This window comes from Zonotrichia albicollis, chromosome 16 (assembly GCF_047830755.1).
Source record: "Zonotrichia albicollis isolate bZonAlb1 chromosome 16, bZonAlb1.hap1, whole genome shotgun sequence".
Classification (NCBI taxonomy): domain Eukaryota; kingdom Metazoa; phylum Chordata; class Aves; order Passeriformes; family Passerellidae; genus Zonotrichia; species Zonotrichia albicollis.
This window is the reverse complement of record NC_133834.1, coordinates 215,233-234,480: the sequence shown is the minus strand read 5'-3', so window position 1 is coordinate 234,480 and position 19,248 is coordinate 215,233. Positions and strand designations below refer to the sequence as shown.

The window sequence follows — 19,248 nt, the reverse complement described above, 5'->3', positions numbered from 1 at the left end:
AGCTTTCAGAGCAGATCTCTTTTGACTGGATCAGGGAGGGAACCTGCAGCGCCTCCTCAGAGCTCTGTGAAAGGGGATATACAGCTGTGTTGCCTAACAGGAACCACATCAGCTTTGCTGCTGCATTTATGATGCAGCATTCATTACTATTGTGGTTCCAGCTGGTACTTTCAAGCCCTATATTTATTCTCAGCATCCTTACTAGAATGAAATAGTACTGCAGATGTATCAGTGAGGGGGCTGGCTGCCCCTGCTCTTCTCAAGGTTTTGTGTGCTTCTGAAGGATGCCAGGAGAGTGGCATGTGCCTGGCTCCACTGCCATGGACCTCTGTCCCGTGTTGGGCCTGGGACTGTCCAGGGCTGGGTGCTGGCAGACCTCACCATAGTCCTTGCCCAGGAAGGCACTGCTCAGGGACTTTCCCCAGAAGACTGTCCCTTCAGCAGTTAAAAAGCATTTCAGAAATGATGGGCTTGGAGATCATGCCTAGAAATAGGAGGAAGAGTTTTTCCTGGCTCCACTATGCCCAGGATATTCTGAACCAGGGCACTAAGGCTACATGGGATTGATGTTCCTTCCACCTAGCAGTATATGCCTGACTATTCTACATAGAACTGGGAAACATAATTCCTAATACCAGGTAATAATTATCCAGGACTTCTAGTATCTTCAAAATCTGTAGAATTTTATTTCCCAGAGTATTTGAAAATTACTCTTTGTTAATGGCTAGCTAAATGTCTTTGAAGCTAAACATCTTTCCAGGAGCATGTAAGTAGCTCAGAGCAGTCATCATCCCTTGGTGCAGAGGAGTTACAGCTCACATAGACTTAAAGGAGTCCCCAGTTTTGCACACACAGACTGAGGCAGAGAACTGTGCAGAGACAGAGTCCCAGAAAAGAACTCCCTTTAAAGTATACAGAAGTCAGGTGGTATTTTGTCTGTAATATTCCCAGTGCTGATCCTTTTTTTCCTCCCTTGACATCCACCAAGCTATCCTCTCCACTTTCAGGTCAAATCTGCTTTATTTTTGAGAAATCCTTTTTTTTTTTTGTCCTCTTTCATAGCAGCAGCAACAAGAATAGGAAGGTCTCTGGCATCTAAAACTAATTTCTTGCAATGCCTTCTTGCTGAAATCAAGAGGCTTCCTGTCATGTGAACTTAAATATACCAACATCATACAACAAAAAAAGTGAAGCCACCTTTCAGCAAAGAGCAAGAAATGGCAATTTCTGGCAGATCCATCCAAAGCAGTGACAGCATATTACTCTTTAATGCGTGTCAGATACTTCCATAGTACAAAGGAACTATATGGATGTTACTATACACTGCCCAAAAATTTTGTGCTGAACCCCCTATTTGGGCAGCTCTGTGGCAGGACGCTCTCACTCCTCATCAACGGCATGAGCATGTGGCTTCCTGAAAAGACTACATTTTATCTTTTACTACATGAACAGCTCCTGTTTTCTCTTAGTTCAGTGGACACATATCCATATTGAACAGCACTTTGCTCACATGCTGCCTGCTTTCCCAAAGTCTTTAAAAAAGTCCTTCCAGTGTGTGCTGGCAAGAGACAGGGTCCCAGCAGGCCTGCAGCACCAAACACTTGGACTTCATGATGCAGACCAGATGGAGCCAATAGCCAGCATTCAGACTGACAAAAAAGGGATTCTGTTAGCATCTCCTGTGGGGACTGCATGGGACACTAGCATTCTTTGGGCCCATGAAAACAGGCTTACAGCTGGCTGTGACAGAGAGGAAAAGAACTCTCTTACAAATGTAGTTCTCTGAAAGTGTTCCTCCTTGCAGAAGGATAAAAAGGAACCAGGAAGCTGTGGGTGCCCCTCTTGGGGCAGGAGCAGGATAGCTTAGGTTATGCTGCTTCGTGACCTGTGATGATGGCTAAACACTGGCAATCTCCCAGGAGCTGGCTGAGCCAAGACTAAAGAGGAGCTGGTAAAGATGTTCGGGATCTAGCACAGAAGCAATGGATATGGATCTGGAAGCCTGGCACAGAGCCCTGTGGTTATCTGCTAGGGGTGAGGGAAGAGGAGCCCTGTGTCAGCACAGCTTCTGTCAGAACTGCTCTCAGTCTGCCTCAGCAGCCAGCATTCCTCTGCTTGGGAGGAGGGAGAAGAGCTCCTCTTTGATAGAATTTCATTTGTTCTCTTTTGTAATCCCAGCAACAGGATGGAAGCAGATAATGTGCAATTTGTTTTAATTCAGCTTTATCTTGTCAGTCCTAGCTATAACACTGCAGCAAACATCATTCTGAAGAATAGAGATGTGATGGAGCAGGGTGAGATTCTGCAAACCCTATTGATTACATCACAAGTCATCACTATAAATATTTGAAGGAGAGAAAAACTCTTGATCTAAACATGTTCATGTAACAAATTGTGCAATTGAGAGTGAGTGAGAGATGGCTCTAACAGGAGAGGGATGCTAGAAAGCAAAGCATTTAAGCTGCTTACCTTTCAACCCAAATAACATCCATTAAATGGAGCATTGTGGCATGCATGCTGTGAGAAGAGAAATACTAAAGGCTCAGTGTGCAGGAGCCTCAGAAGCACGTGAATAAAGTATGACATGAAGGAAGCACTGTGTTTCTAATCACTACAGAGAAACTAAAGCCCTTTCTACAGTTCCCTTTGGGACATAAGTTGTTTTGATATCAGCTGTCAGGTGGACTTTGTTACGAAGCAGAGCAACAGGACTTGGACTTAAAGGAGCAAACTGAAGGGGTCCCAGTGGTCCTCAAGAAATAAGGACACTCGTGTATGATCGAGGACAAAAATGAGACCACTAGGTGTTCTTTGCTCCTCAGAAACAGCACTTCTACAAAGACAAACCATCACATGGTACTTTAAAGTTTTCCTACAGCACCTCTCCATAGTCTCTGAAACCTGGAAAGGCAAAGAGACCCAACAGCTGTAGAGGAATAAGATAAAGAGCTCTGAGGCTGCCAAGCACCCTGTCCTCTTTATAAAGACATTTCTGATACCAAGTGGAGTATTCAGTGGAATTTGGCAACAGGCATACCAAAACACAGATTCGAGATGAAAGGCAACAAGCAGTAAGAGAAAATACTTGTCAGAAAGCAAGCGCCAATCTGCACTTATCCTGTACTGTGAAAGCTCATCTGAACCAGCTCATCTGAACCAGCAAGTGCCAGGCTGTGCAGGTGCCAGACATGCTCACCATGGACACAGGTATGCAAAGGGCTTAGGTCTGTCACCATGATATATTTTCCCCACTCACCCAGGGGCAGCCCAGCAGTGTAACATGCTTGTCCTGGCCAAACCAGCCATGCTAAAGCGTGCTCAGCACAAGCATTTGCAGTGTGCTGTGCAATTAGCCTGTGCTGTGGTGATTGATTGACAAAAACTCCTACATGCCAGGCATGGCAGCGTGGTGCAGGTTTAGAAAGTGGAGCAGAGGCCCTTGAATACATAAAAGCAGCAGGAAACAATGAGACAACAGGCTGGAATGAGCTTCACAATCCCTGTCTGAGGTAAAATCTCATGCCTTTATAAGTGACGTACCTTTTCCTGACAGGCAGCCTAATTCTAGCATAGATTCTCAGAACAACAGCTCCCAGTTTTACTCCTTGTGACTGTAGTGAGTTCTGTTTTACCCTTGAACTCTGTGATTTCTCTTGAAACCAATTGTCCTTCCCATAACCATCATGTGCCTTGGGGCAAGGCTTCTAGCAAAAAAATATTTATTATTGAAAACATGGAAGTTCACAGAATTGACTTCAAGCATTTCAGACAACAAAGGCAGATGACATATTTGCTGCAAATTCCAAAGAGAGAAAAGTACTGCTTTTATAGTAACAGGAACATCTGAATGAGACATTAATAGCTCCTTTAATCATAATTACAGAAGCTGTCCTTCTCTTTTCCTGAAATGAATGAACACATTGATAGTTGGCCCTCAAACTCTCCCTAGTTAAATTAGTATTACGCCAGACTGGACTTCAGACTGATGAAAGCCTGTGTTTCCTTTTGCTATTGATGTAGTAAAAGCATAATGACCAGGGATGCTCCTCCTGGCACAGCAATTTGCTCTGCATAAAAGGTTATAAACCATTCCAGGTTCAGTGCATCTAAAAGAAAGCTGCATAAGACAAGCCAGATGGCCCTGTCCTGCAACACTCACTTGGTTCTGAGGGAAATATACTGCAACCTAAGAGGTCTTTCCCAGCTTTTACTTTGATGACTGTGGAAGGGGAATATTTTTGCCCTGAGTCATGAAGAATCTACTCCTATCTATAAGCATAATGGCAGAATTGTCTCTGTCCAACACAGGGGCAGTTCTTGGCATCTTCTCATAGAAGATGTTCCTCACAGTCTCTCTGCTACCAAAACCTTGCCAGGTAACCCCAACACAGGACAACCCTGTCTGCTCTACCTATTCCTCTGCTCCTCCAGGCCCGTTTTCCACTCTGCAGCAAATCATGCAGGAGAGCATGGAACCCACCAGGTAAACAAAGGGGCTAAGAATCCCGATCACACTGGATAAGTGCCTTTAACTGATACACACACCTTTGGCACTAGCTCCCTTGTCATCTAACTCCTGCAGGTATTTATTAATGAAATCCTTCTGACTGTTGATTCATTTGATTGTTAAAGCTTGTGGAACTTGTGCTGTTATTATTCATTGTTATTAATGTTCACAACTCAGCCTGTCTCTTTCCAATATGCTCCACAGAGGAAATCGAAGGCTGAAGCCAATCGTTGCAGTAAATGAGTGATGGAGAGGCTGGAGGACAGGACAGAGCCTGTTGCTCTGGGACTGAGGCAGGTTTTGGGAAGGATGTTAATCTTCAAGCACAGGCACTGCAACATGAGTAGCTGTTTCAAGTGGGTTCTCTGGTGTGTACAGTGCTTGCTCAGTTAAGTCACCAGGGACCATCACCCTAACAAAATTGTCTATGCACAGGACCAGTGACCCAGGCCAGATTCTGATCTGTGTGCAGAAATGTTCAACACAACAGGTTCAACACAACAACCTGATGTTACAGAACACATACAAAGCCTTGCAGAAAACACATCTCCATGTGATGGCTGAGGATATACTGAGGAAAAGCAGAGCTGGATAACCTCTGGAAGTTCTCTTCACTCCTCTGCAAGGCATAGGACAACACCAGAAGGACACAGCTGCTGGTATCCCAGACCTCAGGAGTGCAAGACCCCAATGTGCTGAGTCGGGGCGAACGGCATGCTGCTTGCTTTAGCATGCTCCTTCTCCTCCCCTTCTGCAAGCCTCCTTCACCTTTTCACAGCCTCCTTGCTGCACAAATGTTTGCCCATTCTTGTATTGCATAGAGATCCCGCAGGCCAGGATGGTCCTGCTCCTGCCTGTTTGGTAGTTGGAATGTGTCTAAATTTTAAGCAGTGTTGTTATACCAGCTCTCCAGAACAATGTATTTGTTCAAGTTATATCTTTGGAGTCTACAGAGCCATCACATACCATATTCAAACCATTATTCATCTCAAACAGAAAATTCTGCAAAGCAAGAAGAAATAAAAGAGAGTTTAACACAGCTTTACTAAAATGGAATTTGCCAAAGACTCACAGAAAAATGGATTTAATTAGGGCTGCTAATGGGGAACAGTTCACTCTCGTGATTTAAAACAGAAGTTAGATAGTGCCTGCAATTCCAACATTTTTAAATTATATATAGGGGGTTATTTCTCATTTCTACCTTAATTATAAAAATTCATCTTTATGAATCACAATTTTAAGGCAAATAAAGCAAAGACAGTAAAACTGATGTTTTAGTTAATAAAACTTTTAAGAGCTCACCAAAGAAAAAAAAGACTTCAGTGTGGATAAAACAGACTTAACACAGTCAGTCACAGTTGCAGGCAGTCCTCTGGATCCTACTTGAGAACAGCATAACAAGGTTAAATTTTTACTTGGGAATAGGTATGTAAAGGAAGGTATGTTCTGTTACAAGAAATGAAACCAGGCATCGATTTTAGGGAATAATGGGAATGTCCTCCATTTAATTTCACAGCTAGGTCTATCTAAGTTACAGGCATTAATTGGCCTGACATGCTGCAGATAAAATCCCAAATTCTAGAATTCTCTGCTATCCATTCTTACACTGACTACAGTAGATTTTTATGAATTGTATGCAAATTATTAGGCGTGATTAAAGGGGATACAATTATAGAAGGGTGAGCCTTTTCTGCAGCCTTTGGTTTTATTTAAAACTAACAAATGTTGGTTTTGTGAAATTTCTCCTGACCACATGACTTAAGTAAATGAGTCACAGCATTGTAAAGCACTGAATAATTTAATTACAAATAGCCCAGACAACTGATAAGTAAGCTGGGCCTGGCTGCTGTCACTGCTGCAGATTCTTCATCAACCATACTGCATTTTAATACTACACCTCGGATCAGAACAGAATCAATGAGTGAAGTTCAAATGTGGCACATTTCCTATTTCTCTGACAGCTTATTTCATGGATCACAGGGATGAAAGTACAGCTGCTTATTCAACAGAGGAAAGAATGAATCAATTTTCATTCTTTAACACACTGTGTGACCTATTCTCTTATGCTCTATCCTTTACAATGGCTTCAGTCTCTTCAAGACCTTCAAATTTGTCAGATAGAGAAAATTTAAAATAATGACAAAATGCCTTGCCCTGGGTCTACTTCCAACTGACTGACTGCTCTGCTGGTAATAAGTCCAAATTGAAGCGATTAGGTCACTCAGGTTGAATTAAACAGACAAATTATAGTCCTAGCTCATTAAAAATGAACCAGTCTTCTGGAAGATTTCTGTGACTTCACTCCAAGCTCCCCACAAAAGGCACTGGATGCCACAAAGCTTTTGACCCTCATGTGCTCCTGTTTCCTCCCCTACTTCAAACATGAAGAACTAACATGACAGGATGGCAGCCAGGCAGCAGCTGCTGACTTGCACATTGCACAGGTCGTTCCTGCGTCCGCCCCGTGCAGCAGCTCAGGGCACCAAGGCCAGCAGGCAGACGGACACGCAGGTGCAGGGCCTCCTCCCAACCCACTGTCCCAAGACCCTGCCACACTAAGAGGATAACAGAGCTCTGCATTACCCCACCAGACCCCCAGAAGCTAGCAGATAATGTCACAGTTCATTAGGCACTGCCAGTTGGGCAGAATTAACACAATGAAATGCATAATTTTTCAATTTCAGTGTGGGTTTTTTTTATATTTAGAAATAGTCCTAGGTATTGTGGCTTAAAATACCTTCTGTGTACCCCGTGTTTGTCTTCTTTTACTGTTAATCCCAGTTCATTGGTGATACTTGCATAGCTCCTGTCATTGATAACTTTGCGCTAGCCTGTGCTTTTTACTGTAATCAATTTTTAGATAAGGAAGATTATATTCTGAAAAGGAGAACACAGCACAAGGGCAAGTGCTGTGGTCACCCTTGGCAGGCATGGGCACCACTGGCACCACGCTGGCAGCCCAGAGTCAAGGCAGCAGGGCCCCCTGCAGTGCCAAGGTCAGTGGGCAGCAGCCTGGCATCAAAACAGAGGGGCAGCTAAAGTGCCAGACAGATGGTGGACCTGACAGCATGGCCTGAAGTAGAAATTCTGAAAGCAATGAACTAAGACACTTCTACTGGCAAAGAGGATTTCTGGTTCTCCTTTTTCAAACTCTTCTCCTGCCTCATTCTACTTTATGACTGACCCCAGGAGGTTTGCCTGGCCTTAAGACATAAAAGTAATAAATCCAGCCTTACCAGGATATTACCCAGATGAAACACACATATCACAGCCAGCGTTTATTTGCTTCTCTCTCTGCATATCCAGTAGTTCAAATCTAGGGCTTTCAAAGCAGTGAATTTGACAAATATCAGTACTTCAGGACATGCGGGCAGACCAATTGCTTTTTCCAGTTCATAAGATGAATCTGGGACAAGCATGGGTCACTAAATGGTCACAGCAAATGTTCTAGTCCAGACCTGTGTTTAAGCAGGCCATGAGATGTAGCAGAGGTTGCTGCTTTGCTTTGTTTTCCCCTGAGAGATTAATTTTCCTTTTTAATTTTTCTGCCTTCTATGAATGAAGACCAAAGACCCATCACAGCTCAGGATGGCTCAGCAGTAGTAACCATTCCCTTGCTGCTATAGTGTAGAAGCAAACAGGACAGTCAGCTTGTGAGAGCTGTTGGCTGAACTGTAAACTCTTCGGTGCCTGCTGTCTCTTTTCTTACCCAGCCAGGAGCACACTGCAGCTAAAGAGTGCACCCAAACTTCCCAATGATCAGGTTTTGGCACAGTTCTGGAGGACTGCAATGTGAAATGGAGGCTGAGCAGCCAGCAGGTAGTAGATGGTCAGATGCTGAAGAAGTGGATTTGGATGACACTCACCAGATCAGCTTTGGGTGCACTAATGAGAACTGTGCATGAGCATATACTACCACAGAGGTTATGCTCACTGTGCCTGTCACCAACATCCATTTGTCCCCTGGCTAATGGATACAAATGCCAACCATGCTCTGCTGAAGTAATGTTCTCAATGGAGTTTTAACAAAACCTTTTCCCTTCATACAGTACAAATTAACAGACCGCAGCATTTGAAAAATGGTCCTAATCCCTGTCCACATGGGGAGTTTGTTCCCAGGGCAAAGTGCCAGATTATGACAACAATATATACTTCAAGTGGGTGAAAATGAATGAATAACAACACCCTGACAGTGCTGCTATTCCTGAGTGCTTAGGAGCTGGGTAAAACTGACAGTTCAAGATGAATATGGCACTGAGATGTTACTATGCATAGCTGGTCAGGAGAATCCAGACTTACTTGCCATTACAGATGGGTTAATTCTAAAGGCTGCATTTGATTCTGAGCCATAGTTGCTCTCTGAGGAAATAGGAAAGGGTCCATCACATGAAGGACTGAATTACAGGTAATAGTCCCATTTATGAAGAAAGCATCAGATGATCCTAGAAACAAAGGATGAAAATTTGCCTGTTGCCTCTGTGTCCCCAACAGCAGGCTGACTCCCCTGCCCACCCCTGGAGGATCCAGACAAATGGAAGTGGACAACTCACCTACAACAGCAATCGGGAAGGCAGGACTATCCCCAGCTGGAGGGATCACCATCACACACCAAATCTCGTTAGCCCATTTTCATAGCATAAGCATCACAAGGTGCCAGGAAAATTTTTTGCTATCAGGCTGACAGAGGAAAGCCAGTGTGATCCCAGGATCACATGTGGCTCTTTACCAGGAACCCTGTGGAGTCCAGATGCACTCAGGATTTCAACAGGCTTCAGAGACAATCCTGAAGCATAACCCCCCTGCTAGTTCAGAGCAGTGGTCAAACACAGACTCGGATCATGATCTCAAGAACTCCTCACCTTGTCTGCTACAGGCTTTTCAGAAGCATCTGCTAATGGCTGTGGCCAAAGAGAGGCCCTAAGCCAGTCAGACTCCCATGCACCAAGGAGCTTTCTCTCAGATTGCTTCCATGGTGGTGCTGAGGGTCCTTCCATGACTTGTCACTGCCAGTAGCCAACAGCAGCACTCCCTAAGCTCAACAGAAGATCCCCAGCAAGGGGAGTCCCTGTGTCTCAGTTATCTCTGCCCATCCCCCTGCAGTGCTGTGGCACGTCCCCTACGCCTGCAGCTACATCAGGTAGGCTACATCATCAAAAAGGCTTGGCCTGCAGCAGCAGCAGGCTAGAGTCCCTCATTCCCCAAGATGTGACAAACTGCACCTTGTTCCCACTTCAGTTTAAATACAATCAAGGGCGGCAGATCTTCCCTGTACTCAGGGAGACAGAGCACATCCCTTGCACCTGTACCTCTTTCCAGTAGAGATTTCATATGACAATAACTTTGCAGCACATTATCCTGGTGAAATCATGGTTGCAGTGATGTCAGGATAGTCTCTGAGCCTCTTACCCCAGGCACCCTCCTCCCCATGAGAAGCTGGTTCCTGTAATTACAAAGTGGAGTCATATTAGAGGAAAACTAATCAGCTTGCTGGATGCCAACAAATTAAATATTAATCTAACTATTGTGAAAACAAAAATATTCATCTTCAGATATTTTCTGGCACAAGTGTCAAAATCAGAGTGGAACTAAGACTTTATTCATTTTCCATTATCAACTTTGATAAAAACACTCAGAAAAATGGGCAATGATGTGCAGAAACCACTCAGCACAGATAATTACAGAGTAAGTTTAGGCAGCTAATCACTTCTAGAATATGCTTCAGATCAAGATAACTGACTGACTTGTTTCCTTGCCTTGTTAAATCAGGCAGATTCTCAGCTTTGCCTAATGGGCATGGAGCTCCAGAGTCAGCATCTTTAACTAACAATAGGGCTGTCTGGCGGGCATGCTTATCCCACCAGTCAGCAGCAGGACTGGGAGATGGTGTCCCTACATCAGGAGAGCAAGACACAGCAGAGGCAACGGTGGCAGTTGGGGCAGGCAGTGGGCAGGGCAGGGACAGTGGGAGAAAGGCGGGGCAGAGCAGGGCATCTGTGGCAGCGGACAGACAGAGAGCCACAAGCAAGGACATGCTGAAGAAGGATGAGCAGCTGCAGCGGCAACAGTGGGACAGGAAGACCAACTGAGGGAAGAGGTAGCCTTGCAGGGGGCCACTACCTGCAGGATACCAGCTCTGGCCTTCATGGCCCTCACAATGAGGGGCTCTTGGGGCTGCCCAGGAGCAGCTCCTGCACAATGCTCACACCCTCCCTGCCCACTGCCACCAGCCGCAGTCAGAGGAAGGAACCATACTGAGACCAAGGGATTCTCCTTTGGGGGAATCACTGCGGGCAAGAGGCAATTTTCCACAGCTCTTCCTCTGGCATGTCAGGCCCAACCTTCCCAGGACTGCAAGTCCATGAGCTTTGCACTGCAGTTTCAACAAAGGCCTGAGTGCTGCCAGCAGCCACGGCAGTGAACAGGAAGGCAAGCTCTGGCTGGCTGTGGGACAGGTGCCATGGATGCCATTGAGACACCAGGGACAGCCAAAGGGGCACTCACCTGAGCCAGAACACCCTCAGCTGCAGTCTGCATAGTCTGCACTCACCAGGACCTCACTACTGCATTTACTTTATTCAGAATGGAAAAAACCCTCCTTCATACTTCAAGTCAGTAACCTTTACATTCTCAATTTACATGGGAGTTTTCCTTTGAACTAAGGCAGGAATTATTTTTACAGCAGCCTACATGGATAGTCTCTCTTCTCCTTAGTTATTAACTTTGCTGTAGTAAAAAAAAAAAAATGTTTAGGAATTCCATCAATATCAACAAATCTTTTGCATTAAAGTACTGAACTAAAGATCATCTAATGAAGAAGCAGCATTCACTTTTGCTTTATTTAAATGAATGAAAGGATAACTATAGTTCTATGCATACTCTTGTGCAGCTTCTTAAATTCAAAAGACTGCCAGAAATTATGCTTGACTTATTATCTGATTTATTATACCAATCCTAAAAGATAGGATTGGAGCGAAATAAATTGGGAGTTTAAAGAGCTCACAGGCCCTTCAGCAAGACACAGACCTTCAGGGATGGCAGCAGCTCTGTTAGTTAACATGGTGCTCAGTATACTGTTTTGAAATGACAGTGTCTCTTCCTGTCAAGAACTGTGCACGAGCTGAACCCTTCAGTGATGTCACAGAATGCTGCTTGGCAGGCTCTGCTCACAGCAGCGCTAGAACTGCTTTGGAGACAAATGAAGAAATTCCATATTTACTTCCCTTAGCACATTCTGTGTCCATCCTTTCTTTGATAGGTCATAATGATGAGCCTGTATTCTGTGAATGCTGAGCTGCACTATTTCTCATCCATAAGATCCCTATCAGGTAGAATGCTATGGGGAAGTGCCAGCCATGGATTTTTCAGAGTGGTCCCCAAGATTTGCCTCACTATTGAAAATGCATCTCTCCAGAGATCACAAACTAAAGCAGTAGCTGTTCCTGGGGATTACATATCCCAAGGCACCAGGCACCTTGCCTAGCTATTTATAAATTACATCACTAAACAGGGATTGCCAGAGCTTCTTCTTCCACCAGTGTTTTTTATTCTGATCCAGCCTGACCCTGACAAACAGTAGCTTCCCTGAAAAAGGCATAGTATGTTCTGTTTTCCAAGTAATCGGCAATCTTTCATCCATCTTGATTTAAGAAAGCCACAATCTTTGGGTATATTCTGCTTAGGATCCCAAGGGCTTGGGACATGATACTGACAGAAGCCAGTGAATTATTCCAGCTGAGCCTAAAAACAACTCGAGCTTTTGTCGATATAAACCAAAAATGACCATACTCTCATTCTGGAAGAAACTGTGGTATTAGAAAGCATAGGTTTGACAAGACAAGCTGAAACCTACTCTTCAGATTCCAGTAGGTCTATGCCATATTAATTATTTATCAACATGTTTTCTTAAAGTAGTGTCTCTATGCCTTTAATTTTCAATTCCCTTAATGCTAGGAGGATCTCTGCTGGCAACACATAAATTATTAACAGAGTTAAAACAATATTTGTTTTGCCCCAAAAACAGTTTTGAATGCTGTCCTCATACCAGTTAGATTTTTCTGAAACTTTAATGAAGGTCTCTAATTTCCTCCAGACTCATGGCTGAGGCACAGGCTTCACTGGGCCTTTGATTTGGCTTTGTGAGCATCACATCCTCACACTGTTCATCCCACTGGGGCTGGGGGAGTGATCAAGCAAAACAGCTGTGATGAGGCAGGAGAAACAGCAGCATGTCTATAATTGGGAATTTCAGTTGCTGAGTTCAGAGGTTCTGTTTTTCTAGTGACTGTTCTGCATTTTTTTATTTCAGCAGCTGTCCCTAGGCTCAGCAGAGAGAGCCCATGCTTCACTCTGCCTGGAATACTTTTCTCCTAACAAAGAAAAATACGGTGCAGTTCCTTTAGTCTACAAGAGAGCCATTTTGATTCAGCAAAAGGATACTTGAAACATCATGGGTCTAAGAATTTTATGCAATCTCAGCCACTTCTCTCTCTGCCAGGGAGCATATAAAAAATTAAAACCCCAAATATTGCTTCTTGCTCTTCTAGGCCCTAATTACAAATACATTTTCAAAAGGAGGAGTCAACTTAAGCCTAATATTGTGCAAAATCTCATAATTTCAATACAGTCGTCGCTTGATGTGGATTGGTGATTGGAGCTGTGGAATCAATTTTTCCCACACTTGAAACACTCAGATGGGTATGAAATGTGTTGCATTTGTTCCATGCACGTTTACAGTTCTGCACTTTGCTTGGAGTGCAATGATCATTCTGATGTATTTTTTATAACAGAGCAACATTTCCTCAGACTTTGATGTTTCATGTACAGAGCTATTATAACCATTTGCCATTTAGGTGCATGATCCATGGCTAATCCCCAAAGCTTTGATGCATGCAATAATTATTACTATTGATGTCATTGCACCATATTTAAAATATGAACATCTCATTGTAAGTCTACAGCTAACAGAAAAGAAAGGCAATCAATCCACACCAAGACAGAAAATTCCCTGTTGGTAAACATCTGAAAGCTTGTAAGGTGACATTCCACAGGTTCCAGTGAGGCACTGACTGTGAGTGCAAGGGCTCTGAGAGCAGAAGGCGATGCAATGTGTGTGCTGGCCTCTGCACTGAGAACAGCTCTGGGAAATTGAGAATGGGGGTCTCCAGATGACATATTCTGACAATCTGTTTTTGAAGTTTGACCCTGAATTCAGGCACATGGCATGTTTCAGCACCTCCTGCACCTAGGCCTCTGAGTAATTTTATCTGTGTCCTGTGTCATTGGCATTCTGGAGACCAATATTCATTCAAACCATGGTTTCCAAACCTGACTAAGCAGAACACCAGGAAGTGCCTCAGAGCTCTCTCCTGCCTTTTTATGAAGTCTGGATCTGAATAGATTGTTAATTGGAATATTGTCTAGAATATTTTCAATGAGAGCAGAAAATGTGTGTGCCTGTATTAACACTTTCAACTTGCTAAAATGTACCTTACAGGTCTCTAATTACACTGAAACAAACTGCATTAATGTATCTAGTTAATGGTCCATTTATGCTACTGGCAACTGTTTCTGGAAAGTCAAATTAACAACTCTGAACATCTGACTAATAGGAAAAACATTATGTTTTGATTGTACATGAATGTTAATGGTTAATAAATCTGCAAAGCTTCTGTATCAGAATAAAATCAATATTTCCTTTAATTGCCTTAGCATAATGCTGTAACTGTGGAAAAACTTACTAGAAAATAATGACAGAAAGTAGACAAATGTCTTCTGTCTAAAAAGTCACATGGGTCTGAATGCACTGGAAATAGTCTGCCTGGAGCACACAGGACAAGATTCGTTTGCTTCTGAAAGGTGGAAGGCTGGAGCTGCTGAGCTCGGCCTGTGCTCAGGGATACCTGGGATCATCCTGCACCACAGTCTGGCTTACACAGCAGCTGACACTCAGCTAATGCTGTCACCCTGCTAGACAGCAACAACTACAGCCAGTGCACAGCACAGTCACAGACACAATGAGGATGGAATGCCATGCATGGAAAACTGCAACTACCTTTTCTTACTATCTGAGGTTTCTCATTTTGCTGCTCAATCACTGTTACACGCTCAGTGACTACTAGCTCTGTTAGACCACAGCTTGCTGTAGGCAAAGACCATACACATATACACCATGTGAAACTGTCTATAGCAACAGAAGTTTGTATCCCACTGGATATATTTCTTCTGAATACCAGAGCAGAAAACAGCAGCTGATTCCTACCGAGCAGAAAGGTAGAGAGTGTATCAGAATAGCAGTCAGACCTTTATCACATTATTGCATCTAAGTGGTGCTTGTAAAAATGTCCCTGCATCATGCCTCCAAACAGATTTCTCCTCTTTTTTTCCCAAAGAGGCCCCAGAATATCTCAGGGCTAGGTTCACAACAGCTCTCCCCAACTAGGCAAAGAATGAGACACTAGCACCCTTTTTGTCTACTCAGCACTATCTCCCTTCCTGTCTGGGATCTTTTTTGCCAACCAACTATTCAGAAGAGTGGAGAAATTCAGCTATAAGGAGCAGTCGCAAATTCTTGCAGCAAAGTGCCAGAGTTGCTTATCATCTGGATACACAGAAGAAATATCTGTACAGTATATAAATCACCTGTCATCATCCTCTCTGGAAAACTCATTATTATAATACTCTAATCATTGTGATATCCAGTGGCATTATTCCTGCTAACACTAATCCTTATTAGTTCATCTAGTATTAATGTACATGCCACAAGTATTTCCACATGATTTTCCAGGCTTCTTGCGTGCTTTAGACCATCCTTGTTTCTGCTTCAAGGAAAAAGCTATTCATTCATCACCTGTAAGACAGGCACTGAAGTGCCCAGACTTCAACCTAAGGAATCCCTCCCTTAGGTCTCCCAGTGTCTTCCTCTTAGTGAAATACATATATCATACCCCACGACCTTGCAAGTTCCTTGGTATAGGGGATCTGTGTTTTCATATTCTTATTTTGTAAATATACCACAGAACTGAGGCTGAGTTCAGCATCAGTGTTCAACAGGTAGTAACAACCTATCCACAACACTGGAGTCACAGAGTCCTTCCAATATGCAGGGTCAGTCTTTCAAAGGGAGAGAAGCACTGGGATTTTACATACCTGCTTTTCTGTGTCTGCACTCTCCCCTGGGGAGCAGTGTGGGACCAGCCTGCAGGCAGATCCCCCAGTACCAGACACTGGTGTCAGTCTGCAGCAGGCAGCACAACCACTACCAAGAGGCAATTTCTCCTGTAAGAACAGGAGTGGGGATCACTCTGCTCAGCCCGGGCATCTCATCACAGAGCCAAGAGTGTTACTACCAATTCCTTCAATGCTGTTTTACGTTTCACTAGCTCTGCCTTAAACATGGCTGGAATGTAAAGCAGAATTCCAGGCGAGGAGCATCAGCTAACCCATGCTGCCCTCCTCAGGAGCCGAGCACAGCCTGCACAGGAATGATGGGCTGCTTAGCATAAACAGGCACACCATAAATTTCATTTTAGTAAAAGTTAAAGAGCTTCACAAAAGGAAGGGTCTTGTCTACAGTACTAAACATGCTCGTCTTCAGCTGAAGCTCAAGGACTGAGAATAAGCCTTTCTTTGGGACAAACAGGCACTCAGGAAACACAAAAGGAGACAAGAGCCTCCTTACATCCCTACCACAGGGACTCCTAAAACCAGCTTCAAGACCAGGGGTTCAGTTCCACACTAAGAACAGCCACACTGCTGCAGCAGACAGGAAAGTGAAACAGCATGTGTGACTTGGAAGCCATTTGTCACAGAGATTTTTAGCTTCTCATAGTGAAGAAAAGAGCAGAACATAAAATTCAAATTTTTAAATTCTATATAGTGACAAACTAGCAAGTGCATTTAACTACCAAAATACATTTCACAGCCAGTAATGGATACTGTAAAGTGTAAGCTGGTACTAGGATTATCAGAGTCTATCAATTTTTGGTTTTGTATTAAAGTTGCTTTTTCCATCTGTTGAAAGTGGCTCTTTGTGATTTCACAGGGCATTACACTTTATGTGTCTCATTTGCTGCACCCAAAGGAATTTCATTCTGCTACATTAAGAAATACCTTGGTACGATGGTTAAGCTTTTAACTTTCCAGAACACACTGTTTCATGTCTGTCTCCATCCTAGCAGTTACTTCCTTTAAGTGTCTCATTTATACACACACATACATGTACAAGATATAGTGTAATTCACATGTCATATTGGCTTTGTCACAATGAAGATTCTGTCTCTGTCCCTTTGTGACCTCTGTGATCACCATACCAGCTTCTGCCACATGTGTCCAGAAGGGACATGCCTGATTTCTGAAACATGCTTGGATCTGTAGCTTTTTATCCACATAGGTGGCTAAATGGGAAACTACACTGAAACTCCTTTTGCTGAAGATGTCCCACAAATGCACGCTGCAAGCACAGACAGTTGTGCCTTCATTCTTGTGAAAATTTCATTTTTTCATTTTACAGCAACATACGTTCCAGCAGGGTGTTCCCATGCCAAGGCACGGCTACCTTTAGCAGAGGATCACCCCGTTCGTATTACTAATACAATCTACGGCAAGTGCCATCACAAAACCCACTCCCAGATGCATATTCTATTCTTTCTTAAAAGCCATGGCAACCAAATAACTGTAATTATGCCTCAGTAGCAAGTCCAGTCTCCAGTTCATCCAAAGTTCACAATGCCCCCTTCTCCCTGCACATCTGTCCTTCCTTTTATTCTCACAATACTGCATCAGCTCAGATATTGCTGTCATTAGATACGTATTCTGAAGGATCTTGCAACAAATTAAATTTAGGGAAGGTTTATTATACTGCTGAATCTAAGCTTCCTATGGGGTTTTTCCCACCTGCACTGTTACTTCACAGAGCTGTTAACAGGAAGTGATGGCAGCTAGGCAGGTGACTTGAACCTGCTCCACAACACACACTGGCAAAAATACCTGCTCTAGGTGGGCCTGCTTTAGGTGGGTTGGACTAGATGATCTGCAGAGGCCCCTTCCAAGCCCAGCCATTCTGGGATTCTGTGAAAAGCAGAGACCCTACACTGACTTTTTGGAGCAATAGTGTTGTCCATGGTTCTCAAACGCAAGCTGTGTGTAAAGCATGTCTGGGTGACTTGTTGGAAAATATAAGTCTATTTCCACAGTGATGTGTATTACATTCCTTTAAAAGTCATGATGGAGAGAATCTCCAGGGCAGAGGAAGCTGAAGCTGCACAACATTTTCATAGACTATTACAACATGAAGGGATGCTTCTTCCCTTATCCTCACTGCAGTGATCCAGAAAATTCTCTTCCACAAAAACCCTAGCCTCTCTGAACTGGAGAGCTACAAATAAATGGAGGCTGTTCCTTCTCAGAATGCGCATGAAAATACACCCATTTCTATTAATTCTCCTTACCATGCTTTCCAGAGCACACTGGGAGCATGGCCTGACCTTACAGGACACCAAGGCCTCCCATTCTGGCCACACTCTCTGTATGCTTTGTGAAAAGCTTTGCTATCACAAGTATCAGGCAAGGTGGGTACACAGCTGCTCAAGAAAAATCAACCCCAAAATTCTACACAATATCTTGGAATGAGTCAGGAGGAGGCAAGCAGAGCAGCATATCTACCATCTGCCCGCATGGGAAAAATCAAAACCTGTCTCCAGTCCAAGGAGAGCACAGCCAAGAGCCCCTGATTGCTGCTGGGCAAACATGGAGCCACAACAAAGTGAAGCTTCTTATTTTCTAACACAATTCAAGCAGGGACACCAAGCTACACAGAACAGACAGATGCTGGACATTGCAGACAAAACTGAGACATATGAACCTGTTGGGTTTCTTTCCTGCATTTTCTTACAGCCTCCAATATTGCTATAGTGACGCACAACACCAGAGAATATAATTGCTGTAGTGATTACTTACAGCCATTACATTAAGCTTTAAAATGCTCCTTTCAAATTGAACAATGTTTTTTTCAAAGTCAACAGCTGGTTCACAGCTTGAAAGCACCAGTTAAGATAAATTAAATTAAAAGTGTAATAAAATCACAGACTAAATTTAATTTTTGAAGCACATGCAAACTCCAACGAAGACTTTAAAATATCTTTCAAAAGCATCCACAGAAACAAAATACAACCAACAATTGTGGAGCGCAACCACTGTGCTCATTAATAAGAATGTGATTTAGGAACACAGATAAATGTGTATACTTAGAGCACAAAACAAATTCATGCAGCATTTATAGCTCTAGTTCAGGGGATGAATCAAACAGTTTCAAATGAGATTTTTAAATCCTGGGAGGAAGGCAAAAATGTTTATATATATGTATAAACATTCTTCCTCTTAATGTACATAAATGTATATAAAGTGTGGCTGATGAAAATTACATGTCCCAGCCCTTAGCAGAAAAAGGGAATCTTGTGTGAGCGCAAGATCAGTACAATGGCAGGAGCCTGCATCAGCTCTTGAAATGCACTATTGGAATGACAGGTAAGCCTTACATTTCCGGAGTGTACATCACCACCTAAATGCCAAGAGACTTTCCTCTGGCCTGGCCCTACATTTGCCATTGGGAGAACATTGTTCGAAATTCCAATGGCCTCTGCCTCGCTAGCAATGAAGCGCCAAAGCTACACATCCATTCGGATAAAACAGAAAGACATAAAGGACCCATGCCCTCACTTCCTTCCACACTCATATCAGGAAGTCTA

General features: G+C 43.5%; 1 long non-coding RNA gene across 1 annotated transcript in view; it reads right to left on the bottom strand.

The window, feature by feature from the left end:
* LOC106629840 (uncharacterized) overlaps positions 1–19,248 on the bottom strand; it is a 40,023-nt gene that overhangs the window by 19,871 nt on the left and 904 nt on the right. The window lies entirely within an intron of this gene.